Source organism: Zea mays, chromosome 2 (genome assembly GCF_902167145.1).
Source record: "Zea mays cultivar B73 chromosome 2, Zm-B73-REFERENCE-NAM-5.0, whole genome shotgun sequence".
In the NCBI taxonomy this organism is placed as follows: domain Eukaryota; kingdom Viridiplantae; phylum Streptophyta; class Magnoliopsida; order Poales; family Poaceae; genus Zea; species Zea mays.
Genome location: NC_050097.1, coordinates 193,402,425 through 193,410,050, shown reverse-complemented (window position 1 = coordinate 193,410,050; position 7,626 = coordinate 193,402,425). Strand labels below are relative to the sequence as shown.

The 7,626-nt window shown below is 43.5% G+C and overlaps 1 non-coding gene across 1 annotated transcript; it reads left to right on the top strand.

The window, feature by feature from the left end:
• Positions 1-4,281: 4,281 nt before the first annotated feature.
• TRNAY-GUA (transfer RNA tyrosine (anticodon GUA)) lies at positions 4,282-4,366 on the top strand. The gene is given in 2 exon segments: positions 4,282-4,318; positions 4,331-4,366. It is a non-coding gene; the product is annotated as a tRNA-Tyr (tRNA).
• The last annotated feature ends 3,260 nt before the right edge of the window (positions 4,367-7,626 follow it).

The window sequence follows — 7,626 nt, the reverse complement described above, 5'->3', positions numbered from 1 at the left end:
CGTGAACAGTAGAGGAGTACTGTTCACTATTTATAGGCACAGGACACAGCCTGTGAGAATTTACAACCATGCCCTTCATGAAAGTCTACAATAACGACTCAAACGCTTATGGACTAAAAGGTCTTTCTACTTTTAAGTCGGTTCATAATTCTGAAGCTTTATGAAGATCAAGCTTCGGTCATCGCACGCGGACAGCTTCAGCTGAAGCTGCTTCTTCCTTCAAGACCTTCGGCGCGATGAAGCATAGTCCCAACAATTATTATTTCTAAGACTAACAATTGAATCATCACAAATATCTAATTTCTCAACCTTAGCAATTAATTTAGCATTTTCATCTCTAAGGTTGAAAATAACATCACGGCAAGTGCTTAGCTCACTAGTTAATTTTTCGCATTTTCAACCTCTAGAGCATAAGCATTTTTAACTTTAACATGCTTTTTGTTTTCCTTAATTAGGAAGTCCTCTTAGCTATCCAAGAGTTCATCCTTTTCATGAATAGCACTAATCAACTCATTTAAATTTTCTTTTTGTTGCATGTTCAAGTTGGTAAAAAGGGTGAGCAAATCATCCTCATCATCACTAGAGCTAGCCTCATCACTAGAAGTTGCATATTTAGTGGAAGCTCTAGATTTTACCTTCTTCTTTTTGTCGTCCTTTGCCATGAGGCACTTGTGGTCGACGTTGGGGAAGAGGAGTCCTTTGGTGACGGCGATGTTGGCGGCGTCCTCGTCGGAGGAGGAGTCGGTGGAGCTCTCGTCGGAGTCCCACTCCCAGCAAACATGGGCATCGCCGCCTTTCTTCTTATAGTACCTCTTCTTTTCTCTCCTCTTTCCCTTCTTGTCGTTATCCCTGTCACTATCACTAGACAAAGGGCATTTAGCGATAAAATGACCAGGCTTACCACATTTGTAGCAAACCTTCTTGGAGCGAGACTGGTAGTCTTTCCCCCTCCTTTGCTTGAGGATTTGGCGAAAGCTCTTGATGATGAGCGTCATCTCCTCATTGTCGAGCTTGGAGGCGTCGATGGGGACCCTACTAGTTGTAGAGTCTTCTTTCTTCTCCTCCGTTGCCTTGAAGGCGACGGGTTGCACCTCGGGTGTTGAGGTGGCGCCTTGCTCGATGATTTTCTTGGAGCCTTTGATCATCAATTCAAAGCTCACAAATTTTCCTATAACTTCCTCGGGAGATATTAGCTTATATCTAGGATCACCACGAATTAATTGTACTTGAGTAGGGTTAAGAAATACAAGTGATCTTAGAATAACCTTGACCATTTCATGGTCATCCCACTTGGAGCTCCCTAGTTTGCGCACTTGGTTCACCAAGGTTTTTAGCCGGTTGTACATGGCTTGCGGGTCTTCTCCTTGGTTGAGCATAAAGAGACCGAGCTCCCCCTCGATCGTTTCCCGCTTGGTGATTTTGGTCACCTCATCTCCTTCGTGCGTGGTCTTGAGTACATCCCAAATCTCTTTGGCGCTCTTCAACCCTTGCACTTTATTATACTCCTCTCGACTTAAAGAGGTGAGGAGTATAGTAGTCGCTTGAGAGTTGAAGTGCTCGATTTGGGCCACCTCGTCCTCATCATAATCTTCATCCCCTACGGATGGTACCTGTACTCCAAACTCAACAACATCCCATATGCTTTTGTGGAGTGAGGTTAGGTGATATCTCATCATATCACTCCACCTAGAATAATCTCACCGTCAAATGTCGGTGGTTTGCCTAATGGGACCGAAAGTAATAGAGTATGTCTAGGAATGCGAGGGTAGCGTAGGGGGATCTTACTATACTTCTTGCGCTCTTGGCGCTTAGAAGTGATGGACGCGGCGTCGGATCCCGATGTAGAGGGCGATGAAGAGTCGGACTCGTAGTAGACCACTTTCTTCATTTTCTTCTTCTTCTCGCCACTCTTGTGCGTCCTAATGCGTGAAGGGGATCCCTCCTTCTTTTTGTTATCGGACTCCCATGATGGAGCCTTCCCGTGGCTTGTGGCGGGCTTCTCGCTGGTCATCATCTCCTTCTTGGCGTGATCTCCCGACATCACTTCGAGCGGTTAGGCTCTAATGAAGCACCATGCTCCGATACCAATTGAAAGTCGCCTAGAGGGGGGGTGAATAGGGCGAATCTGAAATTTACAAACTTTAAGCACAACTACAAGCCGGGGTTAGCGTTAGAAATATAAACGAGTCCGAAAGAGAGGGCGAAAACAAATCACAAGCAAATAAGGTGGATGACACAGTGATTTGTTTTACCGAGGTTCGGTTCTTGCAAACCTACTCCCCGTTGAGGCGGTCACAAAGACCAGGTCTCTTTCAACCCTTTCCCTCTCTCAAACGGTCACCTACTAGACCGAGTGAGCCTTTCTCTTCAATCAAATGGGACACTAAGTCCACTACAAGGACCACCACAACTTGGTGTCTCTTGTTTTGATTACAAGTGAGTTGAGCACAAGAAAGAAGGAAGAAGAAAAGCAATCCAAGCGCAAGAGCTCAAATGAACACAAATGTCTCTCTCTCTAGTCACTAATTTGGTTGGAGTGATTTCGGACTTGGGAGAGGTTGTATTGAATGCTATAGCTCTTGTATGAGATTTGAAGGCTGAAAACTTGGATGCCATGAATGGTGGTTATTTGGGGGTATTTATAACCCCAACCAACAAAATAGCCGTTGGTGAAGGCTGCTGTCGCATGGCGCACCGGACAGTCCGGTGCGCTAGCCACGTCACCCGGCCATTGGGTTCTGACCGTTGGAGCTTCTGACAGCTGGGCCACCGGACAGTCCGGTGGTGCACTGGACAGCCACTGTTCACTGTCCGGTGTGCCTTCTGGCTCTGCTCTGACTTCTGCGTGCACTGTAGCGCATTAACTGCTCGTTGCAGACGATCGTTGGCGCTGTGTAGCCGTTACTCCGCTGGCACACCGTACAATCCGGTGCTACACCGGACAGTCCGGTGAATTATAGCGGAGTGGCTCCCAGAATTCTCGAAGGTGGCAAGTTCGGAGTTGGGTTCCCTGGTGCACCGGACACTGTCCGGTGGCACACCGGACAGTCCGGTGCGCCAGACCAGGGCACACTTCGGTTGTCTTTTGCTCTCTTTGTTTGAACCCTTTCTTGGTATTTTTATTGGTTTGCTGTGAACCTTTGGCATCTGTAAAACTTATAATCTAGAGCAAACTAGTTAGTCCAATTATTTGTGTTGGGCAATTCAACCACCAAAATTCATATAGGAAAAGGTGTAAGCCTATTTCCCTTTCAAGATCCACATTCGCGATCATATGAGCACCAGATTTAAATTGTGCACGGAGGCTCCATGAGCACAGTAATATGTTCCCATGAGTGAGAACCCTACCTGGTGTGTTTATAGTTGAGAGATTCTAGGCTCACATATGAGCCTATTAGGCTTCACATCCATTAACAAAGGCAAGTTGGCTCACCTTTGTAAATAAAGCATTAGCATTTGAAAACTTTAGGTATTTTAACTTTGTAGTTGTCTTCATTAATGAGTATTATATATTAGTGAGTTCGATGATGATAGCGATGGAACCCATAAATGTGGAACAATAGAAGCAATCAGTACATCCAGTAGACCAGCAATAACAAGGTTCCTCTTTTTTGTCCTCTCCTATTTCAGAATGCACTAAAAGTTATATTGGCATTCAGATCTTTATCCTTTTCCAAGGTGAGCAATCCTAGCAGTATCATTTGAATAAAATATTTAGTTACTTATGGAAGATTTTAGTGCTCTAAAAAGCTTCCCCCTTCTCTCTCTCTCTCTTTTTGGTGACTTATTGTTGGGTTTTAACTCTAGCCTATCCTAACTTGCTTGAGACTAAAAGGCTATGTTGTTGTAGACTTATGAAAGATTTTGTCTCCATGCGGCGTGCATTTGGTTCATCTTTCTTCCACACTAACCCTTATTGTACCTGCTCTCACAAAACTAAAAGACAATGGACATATGACCCACTACTGTATAGATTATTCAGTCTAAATATACAGGTATTAGTAATAATGTATTTTTTTGTTTTTATATATTTTAATATATGATAAGTTATAATTTAATATATTGATAGAGTAAACAAGGAACATTCATAAATCATTTTTTATGATTTTGATAGTTTGATTATAGGAATTATATGACAATTACAAAACATCTTTTGCTATAGAGTAATGGAACGAAAAAACAAATCTACTGTTATTATTATTTTTTTGCATAATCACCTAACCTTGAAAATGTGTTTCCCCGTTTACTATATGTAAGCTAAATTCTAAAATCTTGCATTAGCCGACCTTAGCTCAGTTGGTAGAGCGGAGGACTGTAGTGTTGCAGATTAATCCTTAGGTCGCTGGTTCGAATCCGGCAGGTCGGATTTTTTGGTTTCTCATTTTGCATTTTTAATGAATGATTTTCGATTTAAACTTTCAAATAGCAGGAATCCTGTTTTGGATCCTTGAAATACGCAGGGGGGTTTGAATTTTCAATAAATGATTTTTCGATTTAAATTTTCAAATAGCAGGAATCCTATTTGGATCCTTGAAATACGCTGGGGCTTTAAGTGCTTAACGATGTTCGCGTACAAAGGATTCTCTCACACATTACTTCCTTGATCAGTCATAAAAATATATTTTTTGGTTAGTTTTAAAAATTAACTTTCTTGATTGAACTGATGCCGATTGCCGACACTACTCTCCAATCGATTTATACACTCCGCAAACTGTACATCAATGAAAATAAAATTGAGTAACAGTGGAAACTACAGGCAAACACCTCAAATAAAACAAAGGAACCAACAAAAATTGCATTTGTACACTGGAAAAGGACTGGCCAATGTTTGTGGTTAAGGTAAATTTGTTTTAGGACATCCTTTATATAATAATGATTCCATCAAACAGATTTATAGATCTAGGGCTTTGCAAATGTATCTGCAACAATGTCTAGGCTCCGTTTGGTACAGCACCTCCAGTAAGCTTTACGAGTTGTTTTTGCCAAATGGGTATTTTCTAAACAACTCCACAGGTGGTCCCTAGAATTCCGATCTCATATGGAGCAGGAGTTGAATGGAGCTGAAAATAGCTGCTTCCCGTAGCTCCCACCCACCCTGGTGGGCCCTAACGTACATAGAGTCTGATTTGGCCCTAGATCGAGCCAAGTGAGTGCAGACACTAGAGAATTGGACGCAGGAACCAATAATCTCAACAACATATCAGAAGGCCTGCTAATGATTTACCATTAAGAAGAAATTATAACTGAACCTGATAAGCATGCACTCGCTCTATCCCAGAATATAAGGCGTAACCAATTTTTGTTCTTATCCGAGGATAGACGTACATCGATGCAGTGGTATAGAGACAATTAAGTACAATTCTTAATCTTTGAACCAGATGTGGTTACGCCTTATATACGGGAACGAAGGGAGTAGTGTACATTCAACATCGTTGAATATCATCGTAAACATCATCCTACCGTAGGCAGCAAAGCATAGTTGGATGGAGCCACCTATAATCTCGACAACATATATCTAAACTAGGTGAGTACCCGTGCGTTGCAACGGGAACATATAATAACATAATAACTTATATACAAAATGTGTCCGATATTGTTATAAAAAATATTTCATAATCTATTTGTAATCCTAGACATACATAAATTTTTTTATTTTAATTTAGCTGTTTCACTACTCTATTGCAACCATCAGTATCATGCAGACTTCGATATATGCCACGATTTACATGGTCTCATCATTAAAGAGCACGTGTCACACCTGTCGGTAGAAGTTCTCTCATACATTGTCAGTCATCAGGTACGCACCACCATACACGCTTGCTTAAATAAAAAAGCAAGTGTATGTGTTTGCGAAGAGAATTAAAGGCAGGTCGGCCGGCACAAAAGCTATCCCGACGATGGCGAGTGGTCATTGTTGTCGGTCCTCCTCTGCGTCACCTCTGGTGCCAAGATGACGTCATAGTCCTTGATATAATGGTCGTCGAACGCGCACGACATGTCGAGTACCGATGACTCTTGGCTGGGCTGCCAAACGAAGTGCACCCTAGGCTCATCAGTGAGGTAGTACACCTAGCCGTTGCACCACCGGATGTGCTACTCCTCTACATAAATCTTGTTCGAGGACACTCACACAACGTCAGCAACGACCATTGTCCCAGCGCACAAGAATTCATGGCCGGTCAGTAGTAACTTACGTGGGAGGTTGAGCTTCAGGTGGATGATGAGCTGGACGGTGTGACGGCGCCGTTGTCGGATGCGGTGCCCAGAACAACCCGAGAGTCGCCGGCGTTGGCGACGACCATGAGGTCCCCCTATTTGAAGATGGACAGCGCGGTGCAGCCGCTCTGGACCGCGTCCAAGCGGCGACTGCGCCGGAGATTGCCGAACACAGCGACGCATGCGGTCACGTAGTACTGCTTCCAGAGGTCGAACTGGCAGTCGCCAAGCTTCTTTTCGTCGTCGATGAGCGACGCCAACGCGAGCGCCTCCAGCCAGTGTTGTTTGTTCGGGGTTTCCAAGTAAGAAACATGGATTCATTTTTAGCGTTGGTTTATGAAAATGACTCACAAGTCAGAGCCATGGAAAAATATTACGGAGAATAAATGTCACATATAAAAAAGAATTTAAGTTGAAAACATTATTCAAACAAAAGAAATTGCATGCAAGGCTCTTTTTTAAATACTACTCCCTCCATCCAAAAATATAATTCAGGAATCTCGTTGTCACACCTGGATTTTAGGGGTCCAAAACCCGGGCGCGAACATAATCACCAGGTGTGCTGGGACCAAGTCTCACACATATGATGAATCATGGCACAGGATCGAATGTCACATCTTTAGTATATAATAGGAGTTCTATACAAAATAAATAATTACATTATAAGGAGACAACGGTCCAGCAACCCAAAGCTGACTGGGAGACGACGACCTAGACCTCTCACGAACACATCACAGCATCCTCCAAGCGCCTCATCCTGTGGTACCTGTTCTTGACCTGTGGGGGGTGTGAGACAGCAAGAGTGAGCTCACATACGTTCATCGCTCAACAAGTTGTGGGGAATAATGTGCATGAACTCGCCAAAGGTGGGAGCTCACGTGAAGTGTAAGGCTTACCAAAGAGGATGGTTAGAGCTGAGCATTGCTTTTAAAGTTGGTTAAAATTTTATTAGCATTTACTAAGTATAAGTAAATACCAACCCAATTAAATAGTAGAACAAAAGTAACAACATCACCTGCGATGCAATGCATATGCCAAATTGAATTTAAGTTCCATAAATTAATCATGTGAGGGTCCGAGCTGCTCATGACCGTGAGCACGGCTAGTATACCAGTTTTACACTCTGCAGAGGTTGTGCATCTTTACCCACAAGTCATGTTACCCATATGCCAAGGGATCGCGACTTCCCATACACCTCTACCGAGGAGGCGAGGCAGGGTAACACTACGAGGCCTTTACAAAGTTCCACTAGCTTCAGAAAACCCGCTACAGTTTATAGGAAGCTCCAATGCAGGGATCCCTTGCCTGACCGCCATCGCAGCAAAATCAATCAAGGACCTCCCTACACTGACCACTCCCCTACTGCCCTTGCCCCTTTCGGGTAAGGTAGTCCTCCACTAGCTTTCCTAA